General features: G+C 44.3%; 2 non-coding genes and 4 pseudogenes across 2 annotated transcripts; all 6 read right to left on the bottom strand.

Moving 5' to 3' along the window:
* Positions 1 to 202: 202 nt before the first annotated feature.
* LOC130412388 (U1 spliceosomal RNA) lies at positions 203 to 339 on the bottom strand (annotated as a pseudogene).
* A 638-nt stretch (positions 340 to 977) lies between these two features.
* LOC130412545 (U2 spliceosomal RNA) lies at positions 978 to 1,155 on the bottom strand (annotated as a pseudogene).
* Positions 1,156 to 6,642: 5,487 nt separating this feature from the next.
* LOC130412361 (U1 spliceosomal RNA) lies at positions 6,643 to 6,806 on the bottom strand. The gene has a single exon (XR_008905248.1). It is a non-coding gene; the product is annotated as a U1 spliceosomal RNA (small nuclear RNA).
* Positions 6,807 to 7,552: 746 nt separating this feature from the next.
* Positions 7,553 to 7,729, bottom strand: LOC130412532 (U2 spliceosomal RNA; annotated as a pseudogene).
* Positions 7,730 to 11,680: 3,951 nt separating this feature from the next.
* Positions 11,681 to 11,844, bottom strand: LOC130412349 (U1 spliceosomal RNA). Its single transcript, XR_008905236.1, has one exon. It is a non-coding gene; the product is annotated as a U1 spliceosomal RNA (small nuclear RNA).
* A 760-nt stretch (positions 11,845 to 12,604) lies between these two features.
* Positions 12,605 to 12,776, bottom strand: LOC130412518 (U2 spliceosomal RNA; annotated as a pseudogene).
* Positions 12,777 to 18,127: the final 5,351 nt, after the last annotated feature.

Raw genomic sequence — 18,127 nt, forward strand, 5'->3', positions numbered from 1 at the left:
TACATACATAGATACATACATACATACATGTATGTGTGTTTGGAAACGATCGAACAGCAAACAATCGTATTTAAAAAAAAAGTATACGAAGTAATCGATCACTCGATTTGGTGCTCGTCTCTTGCGGAACAGATCTGACGCCAACAAGGTTCCAAAAACGGACACAATACAAAATCTCTCTTCTTTTGATACATGATCAGGGGAGAGCAGAAATTATGCAGTCGAGATTCCCACATTTGGGGAATTCGCAAAAGTCAACCCAACCTGAGTGCAATGGCCGAGCCTCGTCCTGGGTGAACCGCCTTCGTGATCATGGTGTCTCCCCTGCCAGGTAAGTATGATTTGCCCCGTTCGGGCAAGACATCGCTTACTTGCCTCTGCCATGCGCATCAACGCTGACCCCGAGCGAGCGTTCGGCAACTGCAAGTTCCAGTTGATTGCTCTGTAGAACCCGTGGGAAAGCGCACGAAGGCGACGGTCCACAGGCAAACATACACATGAACAGACAAATACATTAAGAATTCAACGCAAACAGTCCACATATGTGCTGAAAGTGTTTCAATTGGATGCTGGACACCTTTTGCATTTAAGCATTTGGCAGAAGCCTTTATTCAAAGCGACTTGAATTTGCTTTATCCTATACATTTTACATAGGTATCTGCAATCCCCAGGGATCGTACCCACAACCTCGCGTTGTTAAGGCAATGCTCTTACCACTGAGCTAGAGGAAGCCCATTCTCAACAGCATTTAAGCCAGGCGCAAGTGTCTCTAATAGGAACTACGTTCTTCAACACATAACTATCCACATACATTTAGGTCTATACGCGTACACAATCAAACGTGAGTGAGTGAGTTTGTGCGTGCGTGCGTGAGTGAGTATTTGCCAACAAATTTTTCTTTATAAGACAATCACGTGAGAAATAAAACTTTGCGTCTTCTCATCACTACCTTTCAACACAAGCTGCTGTCCCCGAATGGGGAATGCACCGTTCCTGTAGACACAGCAATACCAGGTCGATGCGTGGAGTGGGCGGAGCAAGCCCTGCTTCCAGCTCCGCGTTTCAAAAATCCATTTAATATATGGTCCCCAGATAAGGGACGTATCAGATATTAATCTGATAAGAACAGATTTTTTTTTTCTTTCGAAAAGTTTTATTGATACCGATCACAGAGGAAAAAAAACAGACATACATTAAAATATTGGCACTGTACACCCCATTTTCCTTCTCAACCATCGAAATAAAGTAAAGGTTTAAAAAAAAAAAACATTTCACCTAAATATTTATCTTTAAAACATTTTAAAAGTAAAAAAGGAAGTAGGATGAGACCGAAAATAAAGAGACAAAACACCACAATACAATTAAAAACCTTTCCTTCGTCGTACAAGAACCAGGCTGTGTTTTGACAACATTTCTGCTTTTCAGGTCCCCTGAACCCGCACATTTCCAAGCATTTGGGGCCCAGCGGAGATCCTCTAAAACCAGGGCACCGCTGCTCCTCTCGAGTTAATCCTCTGAGAAGGAGCATCTACGGGCGATCAAGGGCCGTGGCTGCGGGGACCTTCCTGTGAAGCTCCGGCCCCCACGTCCGAATGGCTACGTATGGCGTACTCCTGCATCCGCGCTTTAGCCAGCTGCATTTTGGCCTGCAGAGACACCTCTACGCGCTTCCCTACCAGCAGGATTCTGGAGGTCCATATAGCATCTTTAATGCAGTTTATGGCTACCCAGAGGTTGGTGTGGGCGTCTGCTGGCATGCCCTCTTTGCTGATCTCACCTAATACCATCTGGTAGCTATGGACCCCCCTGCTGGCAGGCACGGGAATTGCAGGGGTCAGGCCGTTGCCCACAGGTCCCTCACAGCGCTGCACTCCCATAAGGCGTGCCTCACCGTCTCTGGCTCTCCGCACCCTTGCCGTGGACAGGTAGGGGTCTTGCCCATTCCACGGGAATGCATCACGGCCCTGACCGGGAGGATCTCATGGGCCGCCATCCATGCCAGGTCTTTATGCTTGTTCTGGAGAGCTGAAAGGGCTGCGTTGTGCCAGATTGCCTTGGCATTGTCTGCCCCCAGCCAGCGCACTGGGCACACTTGCTCCCGTTCCTGCACGACAGACAGAATTTTTTTGTGATTTGTTAAACCATCCACACTTTCATTTTCCAAGTTAAAACGCTTTAAAAAAGTCTTTATAATAAGGTAAGCAGGTGGTTGGTTAAAAGCTGTCGGTTTCGTCAAATCAGTAGGTAAAATTTTCAATGTCCTTAAATACGACCCGACCCAAAATTTTGTCATAGCCGCAGTTTTACTCTCTTTGGATTGGTTTGTTGCATATTTCAGGTGTAATGCAGTGTACAGTGCTCCTAAATATAAGAGGGGATCTGGTATGCCTTTTCCTCCGTTCTCCGCGGCCCGTTTCATGATGTCTCTTTCGAGCCTCTCCCATTTGGATCCCCACACAAAGTAAAACATTGCACGATCGAGGGCTAAAAGAACAGACCTGGGGGGCATAAAAACAGAACACAACAATAAAACCAAAGGTAAAATTACAGCTTTTATGATTAAAACTTTTCCTTCTAGAGTCAACTGTCTCAAATTCCATAGTCCCAGTCTTTGTCTTATTTTTCCTAAAACCTCCTTCCAATTTCCACTGCCTCCCCCATTTCTGTCAAATTTAATACCTAAAATTTTTAAGTCAGTCGGTCTTACTGTGATGTCAAGTCTTGTCGTCTCTATGCTTTTCCATGGGCCGAAAAACTGGGCTTGCGTCTTGTCTCTATTGAGTTTGGCTCCTGAGGCCTTCCCAAACCATTCTATTGGTTCCATTGTCCTTGTTATTGATAAAATGTCTGTGCATAGAATGTTTATGTCGTCCATGTATAAAACCGTTTTTACTGTCATACCCCCCCGTTCCAGGTATGTCAAGTCACCTAATCCATTGGTCCTGTCTCAAAACCTGTGCTAGCGGTTCAATGCAAGCCACGTATAGGAGGGGAGATAAAGGACACCCCTGACAGACACCGCAGCGTATATCCACTGGTTTTGAAAGGTTCCCGTTTACCAAAATTCTGCTAGTAATATCCCGATAGAGCAGGCCCACCCAATCTAAAAAACGCCCTTGAAAGCCCATTTTTTGCAGTACTTCAAACAAGTTCTGATGCGAGACCCGATCGAATGCTTTTTCAAAATCTAAATTTAGGGCTATGAGTCGAATGTTTCTGTCTCTCGCATAACAGATAGTGTCTCTTATCAGCACGAGGCTGTCTGTGATCTTCCTCCCAGGAACAGCACAGGTTCGATCCGGTTGGATTAGATTTGATAAAACAGTCGACATTCTGTTTGCTAAAAGTTTGCTAAAAAGTTTATTGTCAAAATTTAAAAGGGTTATGGGACGCCAGTTTTTCAATTCCGTCTTGTCTTCCTTTTTAAATAAAAGTGTCACAATTCCCGTCCTAAAACTGTCGGGTAATCTGTCCAGTTTTTCCAGGTCATTTAAAACAAATGAAAGGTCTTGTTTTAAAATGTCCCAGAAGGTCTTGTAAAACTCCATTGGTAGGCCATCTGCTCCTGGAGACTTGCCCTTTTTAAAATTGTTAACTGCTTTTTCCAGTTCTGTTAAAGTAAAATCTCTAATTAAATGAGCATCTTCCTTTATTGTTTTGGTTATGTACTTTTGAACTTCTTTTGAAACAACTTTGTCTATGTCTTTCTTTTCATACAGCTTTCCATAAAGACACCCTATTGTTTTTAAAATATCCTTGGTTTCTGTCATCATTTCTCCAGCTTCGTTTCTTAATTTCTCCAAAGTTTTTTTTCTGCTACAAATTTTCTTAAAAAAGTACCTAGTACATTTTTCATCTTCCTCCAACTTTTGTTCCTTACATCTCATTATAATCCCTTTGCTGTTTTCTTCTTGTAGCCTTGACATTTCCTTTTTAACTTCCTCTATTTCCTCTTTAAAATCCAACCCTAAATTAAACAGATTAAAATATCTCTGCAGTCTCTTTTGCATTCCCACCATGCATCTTCTTTCTTTTTCTTTTTTTCTTTTCCCTGTCTGTCTGAAGTATGTCTGTGTCTTTCCCTTCACCATTTCCCACCACTGTGCTCTTGAGTCATATGAGTCCTGAAGGGTCTGCCATTGGCTATACTGCTCTCTGTATTCTCTGACTATCTCCTCCTCTTGCAACAGAGAGCAGTTTAGCTTCCACAGAACTCTTCCTAGAGTCACACCGGGGGAAGTGACAGTGTGCAGGATAACATTAGGTGATCTGAGAAAAAAATGGGGGTTAATCTAGCATCCGTGGGCAGGCAATCTCTGGTAAAAATATAATCTATCCGAGAGGCTTTGGTGCCATCACCACTAAACCAGGTGAAACCCTCCTCTCTAGGATGCATTTGTTTAAAACAGTCCAATAAATTAAAATCTTTTACCATATTTTGCAATAAAACTGATGTTTTGTCTTCCTTATAATCATCTCCTGCCCTCTTCCTATCTTTTTTGCCTAAAACACAATTAAAATCTCCCGCTAAAATTAAAGGCTCTCTTCCTAGCAGGTGGGATTGGAAGTTTTCTAAAAGCTCATACCTTTCGTTTTTTCCTGTAAAACCATATGTATTTAAAATGTTAAAGCACCGATCTAAAAACGTCAGATTAGATAAAAGTGCCCGTCCTTCTTTCACCACCGTGTTACCCTTCACCCCAATATTAGGATTGTTAATTAAAATGGCCACTCCATCATTTTTGTTGCAATTAGAGCCACTCCATATGGAGGGTCCTTTTGTCCACAATTCCTCCCACTTCTTATATGTCTTGCTAAAAGGTAACGCACATTTTGTAATATAAAAACATCTGATTTCAAAGTTTCTAGAAGGGATAAAACATTATGTGCTCTCAGGGTGGATCTCACACTTCTAACATTGATGGTTGAAATTGTGAGTGTCATGAGCAGAAAGATAAAAAGGTATGATGCTTTAAAAGTCATAAATAAAAACCACGTAGAGAGTGGGACTTTACATGGTTAAAAACAGGATCATTGTTATAAAACCACAATTTCTTGTGAAACAAGTTCTTCCTTTATTTCTATTAACGGGAAACCAGGAGGTTGAACTTGTTTTCCCACAGAGTTGTCGAGGTCTGCTCTAGGGGTAAATGATTTTAGCTCAATTGATAAAAAGGAAATTTCATTTGCAGAGTTGTTCGGGAACATTCTGTTCATGTCCCCCGATGAGGAGGACTCTGCAACTGATTCCACCTTATCTCGCTTTTCTTCTTCAATACCTGAAGGGGATTGAAACGCCCTTTTCCTTTTTAACTGAGCACTAGGAAGTTTATCTATGAATTCCTCCCCTTCTACATCACATTCGCTTACTTGTGTTTCTTGTTCTCTGTCATTTTCTTCGGGTTCACCTACCTCTACTTGTTCAGTTTCACCTTCCTCTACATCTCGGTCTTGATCCGTTCCTGGATTACCAGGACCAGGCTCCGCCCCTTCATCTCTTTGTTCTCTGCTTGCCGATTTTGGCGGGAGATTTAAACTTTCTTGCTCCGCCCCCTTGTTAAACAACTGTCTCGCTGTGTTCGCCACTCTATTTGATTTCAATTTGTTGGCAAAAGACTTCGGGCACTCTCTGTAGAGATGACGTGTATCTCCACAGAGGTTGCACTTTCTGCCATTGGTACACTCTTCAAAAGAGTGACCAATTTCTCTAAATTTTTTACAAAAGGTTTTCTGGCACGCTTCTACTAAATGCCCAAATTCACCACACCTGCGACAGAGTTTGGGCATTCCCTGATAGTGTATGTAGCCCCTGTTTTCTCTCCAGCAAATCAGCTCTCGAAAAAGAATCCACCTTTAAAACACTGCTTGAGCAGGAAAAACGCCGCAACAGTGTACCTCTCGAAGATTTGGAGCTAGTGTTACTTATAAACAAAAGCCAAAGAACCTACAAGAGGCGATCGCAACTCAATCCTCTGACCAGACACGTGATCTTAGCCAAAAGGCCGAGAAGCGATGCCCACTATGGGTGGCGAGCAGGAGAGCGAGGGGCGGCTCCGACTATTGGGCTTGCGGTGCACATGCGCCTCAAAAGTCAGCGTGTGAACGAACGAACACACGATCAAATGTATCGTTTAAACAATAGAATCAATTAACCAATTAACGAAAGAAGAAATAATTAAATGGGCTATTTATGAAGACCTGGACGGATGAAGGAACGGACGAGCACGCACACGTTTCACAAAATTGAAGGTCAGCGTGGCCTGGCAGAATCTCTGTCGAAGATGCGTTCTATACTCGTCTGATGAGGCGTCCAAAAAATTAACGGAAAAAACAATTAAACAAATGAATCAAACATAAAACCAGCAAACAAATAAATGAATATCTAAATAATTATATATACATACATAGATACATACATACATAGATAGATAGATACATACATACATACATACATACATACATACATACATGTATGTGCGTTTGGAAACGATTGAACAGCAAAAAATCGTATTAAAAAAAAAACATGGTATATGAAGTAATCGATCACTCGATTTGGTGCTCGTCTCTTGCGGAACAGATCTGACGCCAACAAGGTTCCAAAAACGGACACAATACAAAATCGCTATTCTTTTGATACATGATAAGGGGAGAGCGCGAACGCAGTCCCCCACTACCAGAAATTATGCAGTCGAGATTCCCACATTTGGGAAATTCGCAAAAGTCAACCCAACCTGAGTGCAATGGCCGAGCCTCGTCCTGGGTGAACAGCCTTCGTGATCATGGTGTCTCCCCTGCCAGGTAAGTATGATTTGCCCCGTTCGGGCAAGACATCGCTTACTTGCCTCTGCCATGCGCATCAACGCTGACCCCGAGCGAGCGTTCGGCAACTGCAAGTTCCAGTTGATTGCTCTGTAGAACCCGTGGGAAAGCGCACGAAGGCCCACAGGCAAACATAGACATGAACAGACAAATACATTAAGAATTCAACGCAAACAGTCCACATATGTGCTGAAAGTGTTTCAATTGGATGCTGGACACCTTTTGCATTTAAGCATTTGGCAGACGCCTTTATCCAAAGCGACTTACATTGCTTTATCCTATACATTTACATAGGTATTTGCAATTCCCAGGGATCGTACCCAAAACCTGTTAACGCAATGCTCTTACCACTGAGCTACAGGAAGCCCCGTTCTCTCTCTATCACACAACAGCATTTAAGCCAGGCGCAAGCGTCTCTAATAGGAACTACGTTCTTCAACACATAACTATCCGCATACATTTAGGGCTTTAGTGAGTGCGTGCGTGAGACTGTGAGAGAGTGAGAGTGAGAGTGTGAGAGAGTGAGTGAGTGAGTGAGTGAGTGAGTGAGTGACTGAGTGAGTGACCGAGTTAGTGAGTGAGTGAGTGAGTGACCGAGTGACTGAGTGAGTGACTGAGTGAGTGAGTGAGTGAGCACTTGCCAAAGTATTTTTCTGTATAAGACAGTCACGTGAGAAATAAAACTTTGCGTCTTCTCATCACTACCTTTCAACACAAGCTGCTATCCCCGAAAGGGGAATGCACCGTTCCTGGAGACACTGCAATACCAGGTCGATGCGTGGAGTGGGCGGAGCAAGCCCCGCTTCCAGCTCCGCGTTTCAAAAATCCATTTAATATATGGTCCCCAGATAGGGGACGTATCAGATATTAAACTGATAAGAACAGATTTTTTCTTTCGAAAAAAGTTTATTGTCATCTTTTATCATTAACATCTCATTTTCACAAACAGTTTTTCCATTTCAATTTAAATATTCACAGAAAAGATAAAAAAACATTTTGACTACTAAATTATGGAAAGAGAGATAAAAACAACATAAAACAAGGGATGACATAAAAGACTTAATAAACATGTTTAAAAATCCAAACACATGCTCTAAAAGGTATAAAACATATGTTTAAAATTTCCAAACATGCCTAAAAACCCTTTACGGTGTTTAAAAAGGTAAAAAAGAAAAGGAAATGACCATTTAAACCAGCAATCTAAAAAAACCACTGTCTCTCGTCATCCGTTGTCCAGAACCGGGAGGAGTCCCTGACAAGATGGCCGTCGCCCCGCTCTGCAGAACAAACCAATTTCCTTCCATTTCCGGCAGCCAGCGGAAATCCTCTCCCTCCGGCCCGCTGGCCCGCTGTTCCCGTAGCCAGATTGGTGAGGGTGCATCTACGGGCGACCAGGTGCGGGGGCAAGGCCGGGACCCTAAGCGTGACCCCAGCCCCCTCCTCCGAATGACAAGGTCCGGCACCCCTGCAGCTTAGATGTCATCATCCGCTCGCGAGCGTGGAGGGGCACCGTAACCTGTTTCCCCACCAGCAGGTTTCTGGTGGTCCAGATGACTTCCTTGTTATGTTCAGGGTGAGCCAGAGCGAGATGAGTTGTTGTGAAGTCAAACCTCTCGAGCTCCGGCCCACCCCATGGAAGGCGAGCTTGTAGTCCATCTGGACCCCACCCGCTGGCAGGCTCGGGAAACTAGGGGGCCAGTTAAGGTCACACAGGCCCCGCGCAGTGCCGCACTTCCAGAGGAGGTGTCTCACTGTCTCCGGGGCATTAAACCCCGGACGTGGACAGATCGGGCTCCTGGCCATTCCTCTAGAGTGCATAACCGCCCTGGCTGGGAGGATTTCATGAACCGCCATCCACATCAGGTCCTTGAGCCGGTTCTGAAGAGCGGGGTGGGCTACATTCCTCAAAGCTTGTGTGGCTTCACCTAGAGTGAGCCCTGGACTTGGACTCACTGCTTCCCGGTCCTGCACAAGGGAGACAAGAGACTTGTGGTTAGTTAAAACATAGCTTGGAGGCCCGGGAACTCTCTGTTTCTTTAAAAACATTTTAATAAAAGTAGCATGTGGGGCTGCAAGTCCTCTAAAATCTCATATCTCATTTTCCGAGTAAAACCATACACATTAAGAACGTTAAAAGCACTGTCTAAGAATATCAAAGTTGCTAAAAGTGCTCGCCCCCTTCTTTTTTGTGTTGGATCCACTCCAAAAGGAGGGACCTTGGCTCCGTCAATCTTTCCACTTCCTTTAGCGTTGTAACAACAGGGGAGAGCACAGTGTTGCAATAAAAAGACATGAGCTTTAAAAGTTTTTAACGTTAATAAAACAGTCTGTGCTCGTACAGGGGATCTCACACTTCTTACATTGATTGGGCAGATTGTGAGAGTCATGAGCAGTATGGTTAAAAACATGAGCACTAAAAAGGAAATGTACAAGCAGCAACATACTTAACTTAAAATCAGAGAATTTCTTGTGACACTTGCTCCTCCTTAATCCCAATAGTTATGGGATCAGGAGGCACAGTGCCCTTCACTTCAGGAGCAGCAGAGGAACTCTCTTGTTGCTCCTTCGGTGATGATGTTTTTAGCTTAACGTGCAAAAAGGAAACCTCATTTGGGGATTCATGAGGCCACACACGGTCCAGACTTTCTGATGAAGAACTATCTGGCCGCGGTGTAGCCTTCAATCTTTTCTCCTCTGTATCAACCAGAGGAGATCCCGCAGGTCTTTTTTGCACCTGAGCGTTTGGGAGGGAGCAATCAGTTACACTCCGATCAGACTCCATACTGATTTCGGAGACAGTGACTAGGGAGGAAGTCGTATCCTCCTCTCCCTCATTCTGTTCTTTTCCATTTTGGGAGGTGACTTCCTCCCCATGCTCAACTGAACCTTCCGACTCCGCCCCTGGGGCCGCCCCATCCTCCCTTTGTTGGCCAATCCCTGAGACTGGCTGGGCGAGTGGGGTTCCCGCCAAAACCTCAGGGACCGCCTCCTCTCTTTGTCCTTCTGTTTGTGGGGCGGCCATTTTGTTACCCTTTAATTTGTTGGCAAAACTTTTCGGGCAATCTCTGTAGAGATGGTTATAGTCACCACACAGATTGCAACGCCTGCCATTGGTACATTCGTCAAAACTGTGACCAATTTCTCTACACTTCCCACAAACTATTTCTTGGCATGCTTCGGCTAGATGCCCAATTTTGCCACATTTCCTACACAATTTGGGCATCCCTTGGTAATGGATGTAGCCCCGGTTTTCTCCCAACACAATCATGGATGGCAGATGCTTCAGGCCCTGGTAGCCCTCGGCGTCCTCCCATTGTTTAATGGGAATTCGCCAAGAGCAGTTCCAGATACCGTCTTCATCCACCACCTTAACTGGTTGGCCTCGAACCGTGCAGTATCTACCCAGCCATACACAAATGTCATCTCCAGTTACCGTTTCATTAAACATTCTGACAACAACAGTTCTAAGCGAGTTATCAGAAAGCTTTTCCACATTAAACATGGAGAAATGGGTCTTTACAGAATCAAACCGTTGCCAAAATGCAGTTAACAGGGAAGCGTTTCTAAAACTTAAATCAAAGCCTTTGTTAAAAGGCAGGGTCGTTAAGCAGTTAATATCATCCACATTAAAAAGTAAAGTTTTTTGGACAAGCTTCCTGGAGAAGTCTAAACGGGACATCCCCAGGAGCTTTCCGTCGATTTCTTTGAACAAAAACCGCACACTGTGGTGCCTCCGCACGCCGGCACGAGCAGCCGACATGATGGAGGCACCTACAGCAGACTAAAACAAACTTTAAAACAGACAATAAATAAATAAATAACCTTACCTTAAAAATAGTTAAAATACCTGAAATACAATCCTCCAAAGTAGATTCGTCTGTTGTAAAACCTGAAACACAATAAATACAATAAAAGCAAATGCAGCACAATGTACCTCCCGAATTGTATCGACCCTCAAAACAAAAATTTGAGAGCCAAAAAACCTCCGAGAGGCGATCGCAAGTTCAACCCTCTGACCAGACACGTGATCTTAGCCAAAAGGCCGAGAAGCGATGCCCACAATGGGTGGCAAAAGGCAGAGCGTGGGGCGGCACCGACTATTGGGCTTGCGGTGCACATGCGCCTCAAAGGTCAGCGTGTGAACGTACGAACACACAATCAAATGTATCGTTTAAACAACAGAATCAATTAACCAATTAACGAAAGAAGAAATAATTAAATGGGCTATTTTTGAAGACCTGAACGAATGAAGGAACGGACTGAAAATCAAATGTATCGTTTAAACAACAGAATCAATTAACCGATTAACGAAAGAAGAAATAATTAAATGGGCTATGTATGAAGACCTGAACGAATGAAGGAACGGACTGACAATCAAATGTATTGTTTAAACAATAGAATAAATTAACCGATTAACGAAAGAAGAAATAATTAAATGGGCTATTTATGAAGACCTGAACGGATGAAGGAACGGACGAGCACGCACACGTTTCACAGAAATGAAGGTCAGCGTGGTCTGGCAGAATCTCCGTCGAAGATGCGTTCTATACTCGTCTGATGAGGCGTCCAAAATATGAACGAAAAAACAATTAAACAAATGAATCAAACATAAAACCAGCAAACGAATAAATGAATATCTAAATAATTATATATATAAATATACCTACATGCATACATACATACATGTATGTGTGTTTGGGAACGACGGAACAGCAAACAACCGTATTAAAAAAAAACATGGTATTAGGAAGTAATCGATCACTCGATTTGGTGCTCGTCTCTTGCGGAATCTGCAGATCTGACGCCAACAAGGTTCGAAATACGGACACAATACAAAATCTCTCTTCTTTTGATACATGATAAGGGGAGAGCGCGAACGCAGTCCCCCACTACCAGAAATTATGCAGTCGAGATTCCCACATTTGGGGAATTCGCAAAAGTCAACCCAACCTGAGTGCAATGGCCGAGCCTCGTCCTGGGTGAACCGCCTTCGTGATCATGGTGTCTCCCCTGCCAGGTTAGTATGATTTGCCCCGTTCGGGCAAGACATCGCTTACTTGCCTCTGCCATGCGCATCAACGCTGACCCCGAGCGAGCGTTCGGCAACTGCAAGTTCCAGTTGATTGCTCTGTAGAACCCGTGGGAAAGCGCACGAAGGCGACGGTCCACAGGCAAACATACACATGAACAGACAAATACATTAAGAATTCAACGCAAACAGTCCACATATGTGCTGAAAGTGTTTCAATTGGATGCTGGACACCTTTTGCATTTAAGCATTTGGCAGACGCCTTTATCCAAAGCGACTTACATTGCTTTATCCTATACATTTACATAGGTATTTGCAATTCCCAGGGATCGTACCCAAAACCTGTTAACGCAATGCTCTTACCACTGAGCTACAGGAAGCCCCGTTCTCTCTCTATCACACAACAGCATTTAAGCCAGGCGCAAGCGTCTCTAATAGGAACTACGTTCTTCAACACATAACTATCCGCATACATTTAGGGCTTTAGTGAGTGCGTGCGTGAGACTGTGAGAGAGTGAGAGTGAGAGTGTGAGAGAGTGAGTGAGTGAGTGAGTGAGTGAGTGAGTGAGTGAGTGACTGAGTGAGTGACCGAGTTAGTGAGTGAGTGAGTGAGTGACCGAGTGAGTGAGTGAGTGACCGAGTGACTGAGTGAGTGAGTACTTGCCAAAGTCTTTTTCTGTATAAGACAGTCACGTGAGAAATAAAACTTTGCGTCTTCTCATCACTACCTTTCAACACAAGCTGCTATCCCCGAAAGGGGAATGCACCGTTCCTGGAGACACTGCAATACCAGGTCGATGCGTGGAGTGGGCGGAGCAAGCCCCGCTTCCAGCTCCGCGTTTCAAAAATCCATTTAATATATGGTCCCCAGATAGGGGACGTATCAGATATTAAACTGATAAGAACAGATTTTCTTTCGAAAAGTTTTATTGACATCTTTTTCAACAAATATCTCTACATTCACATAAAATCACATTTTCACATAAATAACATTAAAACATAGTGTCGTGAAGAAAGCAAAATTAGAGATAATATCAATAAAATACATTTAAAAACACTCCCATAAGATGTTTAAAAAGCTATACAGCCAAGGAAGTGCCCAATAAAATCTACAATCTTAAAAAACCACTGTCTCCCGTCATCCGTTGTCCAGAACCGGGATGAGTCCCTGACAACATGGCCATCACCCCGCTCTGCAGAACAAGCCAAATTCCTTCTGCTTCTGACGCTGAGCGGAAATCCTCTCCCTCCGGCCCGCTGGCCCGCTGTTCCCGTAGCCAGATTGGTGAGGGTGCATCTACGGGCGACCAGGTGCGGGGGCAAGGCCGGGACCCTAAGCGTCACCCCAGCCCCCTCCTCCGAATGACAAAGCCCGGCACCCCTGCAGCCTAGATGTTACCATCTGCTCGCAGACGTGGAGGGGCACCGTAACCTGTTTCCCTACCAGCAGGTTTCTGGTGGTCCAGAGGACTTCCTTTATGATGCTCAGGGTGAGCCAGAGCGAGACGAATTGCTGTGATGACAAGGCTCTCAAGCTCCGGCCCACCCCGTAGACGGCGAGCTTGTAGTCCATCTGGACCCCACCCGCTGGCAGGCACGGGAAATACAGGGGGCCAGTTCTGGTCCACAGGCCCCGCGCAGTGCCGCACTCCCAGAGGAGGTGTCTCACTGTCTCCGGGGCATTACACCCCGGACGTGGACAGACAGGATTTTTGGCCATTCCTCTGGAATGCATCACCGCCCTGGCTGGGAGGATTTCGTGAGCTGCCATCCACGTCAGGTCCTTGAGCCGGTTCTGAAGAGCGGGGTGGGCTGCGTTCCGCCAAACCTGTTTGGCCTCACCTAGTGTGAGGCCTGGAACTGGACTCACTGCTTCCCGGTCCTGCACAAGGGAGACAAGAGACTTGTGGTTTGTTAAAACAGAGAGTTCCTGGTCCTCCAAGTTGAATCTCTTTAAAAACTTCTTAATAAAATTGTATTCTTTAGGCAGATTAAAAGACACTGGGGTTCTAAGATCAACAGGTAAAATCTTTAAAAACCGCAAGTATGACCCCATCCAGAATCTCGCCATTGCTGCAGTCTTACTATTTCTGGATGGGGTTGTGGCATATTTCATGTGTAGGGCGGTGAACTTGCTCCCCAAGAACAAGTGGGGGTCCGGGAGCCCTTTCCCTCCATTCTCCTTCTTTTTCTTGACCACATCTCTTCGAATCCGCTCCCATTTGGACCCCCAGAAGAAGTAAAACACCGCCCGCTCCAATGCTAAAAGAAAGAACCTGGGTGGGCTAAAAACAGAGCATAATAATAAAAGCAGTGGTAAAATCACGGCTTTATATATTAAAATCTTGCCCTCTAAGGTCAGTGTCCTTAGTCCCCAGAACCCCAGTCGTTGTCTGACTTTCCCTAACGTGTCTGTCCAATTGTTTTGTCCACCACCCTCCCTGTCAAACTTAATACCTAAAACCTTCAAGTCAGTCTCCCTAACAGTCACGTCGAGTCCTGCCATGTCTACCCGTCCCCATGGTCCGAAGAGCTGGGCCTCAGACTTGTTCCTGTTTAACTTGGAGCCTGAGGCCCGTCCATAGAGGTCAGTCAGCTGTAAAGCTCTTCGGACCGATAAAAGGTCGGTAGTTAAAATCGTGACGTCATCCATATATAAAACACATTTTAACGTCAGTCCATTTGTCCCAGGTAAGTTAAGTCCTTTAATCCATTGGTCCCTTCTCAAGAGCTGTGCCAGTGGCTCAATGCAAGCCACATACAGGAGAGGAGATAGCGGACACCCCTGGCGGACTCCACTGCGGATATTAACCGCATTTGTTGTGTGCCCATTTACAAGAATTTTACTGATTATGTCATTGTACATCAAGCCCACCCACTCTACAAACCTCCCTGGGAAACCCATTTTTTGCAGTACCTGAAGCAGGTACTGGTGCGAGACCCGATCAAAAGCTTTCTCAAAGTCTAAATTTAATAGTATAAGCCTAATGTTTCTGTCCCTCGCATAACAGATGGCGTCCCTAACCAGCACTAGGCTGTCCGTGATCCTTCTCCCAGGCACAGCACAGGCTTGATCTGGGTGGATTATGTCTTCTAAAACCGTCGACATTCGTGTAGATAAAATCTTGCTAAAAAGTTTGCAATCAAAATTTAAAAGACTAATAGGTCGCCACGTCTTTAAGTCTGTTTTATCTCCTTTTTTATGTATGAGTGAAACTATCCCTAGTCTAAAACTGTCAGGTAATTTGTCGAGTCTGTCAAAGTCATTAAAAACATTTAATAATTCAGATGCTAAAATATCCCAAAATTTTTGATAAAATTCAAGGGGAAGTCCGTCACTTCCTGGGGACTTCCCGGTTTTAAAACTTTTCATACATTTAGTTAGTTCTAAAATCGTAAAATCTTGGGTTAAAACAGCATCCTCATCATCAATTTCTTTATCTATAAACTTTAAAATGTCTTCCATTACATTACCTGATACTTCCTTTTCACTGTATAGATCTTTATAAAAATGTTCCACTTCATTTGCAATTTCATCTGTGTTGTTGGCCTCCCTCCCTCCCATGTTTAATTTGGTTATTGCACCTCCCTTTGATATAATCTTTTTAAAAAAGTAGCGTGTGCATTTTTCACCTTCTTCCAACTCTTTCTCCTTACTTCTTAAAATCACTCCTTCGTTCCGTTGTTTTTCTAAAACAGACATTTCTCTTTTGACCTCTTTAATTTCTTCATTAAAATCCAAACCATTATTCTGCAGCTTAAAATACCTCTGTAGTCGTTTTTGCAGCCCCGACATGCGTCGCTTCTCTCTATTCTTTTTCTGTATCCCTTTCTTTCTAAAAAAGTGCCCGGTCCGGTCCTTCACCATCTCCCACCACTGTGCTCGTGAATTAAAAAAGTCTTGGAGGGTCTGCCATTGACTGAATTGCTCCCTGTATTCTCTAGCTATCTCCTCATCCTGCAACAGGGAGCAATTCAGCTTCCAGATCCCTCTCCCTACAGTCACACCTGTGGTGAAGGAAAGGGTGCAGGAAAGCATAGCGTGATCGGTAAAATACATAGGTGTCAATATAGCATCAGTTGGTGGGCAGTCACGTGTAAAAATGTAGTCAATGCGAGAGGCTTTGGTGCCATCACCACTGACCCAGGTGTAGCCCACCTCTCTTGGATGCAAAGTTTTAAAACAGTCCACTAATTTAAAATCCTTCACTATACTTTGCAATAAAACTGATGTTTTGTCCACCTTAAAATCTTGCCCGGCTCCCTTTCTGTCCGCTCTGGTTAAAATGCAATTAAAATCCCCTGAGACTACAAATGGCACCCTCCCTAGCATGTGGGGCTGCAATTCTTCTAAAAGTTCATGTCTTTCATTCTTATCGGTAAAACCATACACATTTAAAATGTTAAAATGTCTATCTAAAAACGTCAGATTTGCTAAAATTGCCCTCCCGTCCCTCACCACGGTGCTGCCCTTCACCGAGATATTTGGGTTGTTTATTAAAATAGCAACACCGTCACATTTGTTAAAATTGGATCCACTCCACCAGGAGGGGCCCGGGGTCCAGAGCTCTGCCCACTTCCTGTAATTTGTTAAAAAAGGCAGAGCACACTCTTGCAATAAAAACACATCTGACTTAAAATTCTTTAAATACGATAAAATACTCTGTGCTCGAAAAGTAGACTTCACACTTCTCACATTGATTGTAGAGATTGTGAGGGCCATGAGCAGTATGGTTTTAAAAAGACATGACATATTAAAAAATGGAAAAACGGACTACAAAGATAAATTACAATCATACAATTTCTTGTGATACCTGCTCTTCCTTAACCTCCACTATTCTGGAGTCAGGGTAGCAGGTTCTTATGGGCTCCAGAGCCGCAGAGGAAATCTCTTGCGGCTCATTGGGCGATGATGTTCTTAGCTGGACTTCCAAAAAGGACACTTCATTAGGGACATCCTGAGGCCACATACGGTCCAGATCCTCCGAAAGGGGACTATCTGGCTGTTTTGTGGCCCTCGGCTTTTTCTCCTCCGTTTTGGACAGAGGAGATCCCGCAGGCCTTTTTTGCACTTGTGCATTGGGGAGTGAAACATCAGTTTCGCTCCCACTGGACTCCATACTAATCTCGGAAACCGTGATCAACGAGGATGTCGTTTCCTCTTCTCTTTCTTGTTCCGGTTCATCAACATTGAATGGCTCCGCCCCTTGGGCCGCCCCACTTGCTATCTCTTGGCCAATCCCTGAAGCTGGCTGAGAGTTTGAAATTGCCGCCAAAACTTCAGGGACCGCCTCCTCCTCCCTTTGTTCTTTTGTTTGAGGCACGTGTGGGGCGGCCATTTTGTTGCCCTTTAGCTTGTTGGCAAAACTTTTCGGGCAATCTCTGTAGAGATGGTTAAAGTCACCACACAGATTGCACCGCCTGCCATTGGTACACTCATCAAAACCGTGACCAATTTCTCTGCACTTCCCACAAACAATCACTTCGCATGCTTCGGCCAGATGCCCAATTTTGCCACATTTTCTACACAATTTGGGCATCCCTTGGTAATGAATGTAGCCCCGGTTTTCTCCCAACACAATCATGGATGGCAGATGCTTCAGGCCCTGGTAGCCCTCGGCGTCTTCCCATTGTTTAATGGGAATTCGCCAAGAGCAGTTCCAGATTCCATCTTCATCCACCACCTTAACTGGCTGGCCTCTAACCGTGCAGTATCTACCCAGCCATACACAAATGTCATCTCCAGTTACAGTTTCATTAAACATTCTAACAACCACAGTTCTAAGAGAGTTGTCAGAAAGCTTTTCCACATTAAACATGGAGAAATGGGTCTTAGCAGAATCAAACCGTTGCCAAAACGAAGTTATCAGGGAAGCGTTCATAAAACTTAAATCAAAACCTTTGTTAAAAGGCAGGGTCATTAAACAGTTTATTTCTGCCACATCAAAACGTAAAACTTTTTGGACAAGCTTCCTGGAGAAGTCCAAACGGGACATCCCCAGGAGCTTTCCATCAACTTCTTTAAATAAAAAACCGCACACTGTGGTGCCTCCGCACGCCGGCACGGGCTGCCGACATGGTGGAGGCACCTACAGCGGGAATAAAACACCAGTAATAAATAAGCAATAAATAAGCAATAAATAAGCAATAAATAAACAATAAATAAACAATAAAACACTCACCTTAAAAACGATCTGTTGGAATAAAATGATCCCTTTAAAAGCCGCTTAAGCTGAGATGCTCTCGCAGTATACCTCCTGTTGGTTTAAACTCGTATTA

The sequence above is a fragment of the Triplophysa dalaica genome, chromosome 22, assembly GCF_015846415.1.
Source record: "Triplophysa dalaica isolate WHDGS20190420 chromosome 22, ASM1584641v1, whole genome shotgun sequence".
Classification (NCBI taxonomy): Eukaryota; Metazoa; Chordata; class Actinopteri; order Cypriniformes; family Nemacheilidae; genus Triplophysa; species Triplophysa dalaica.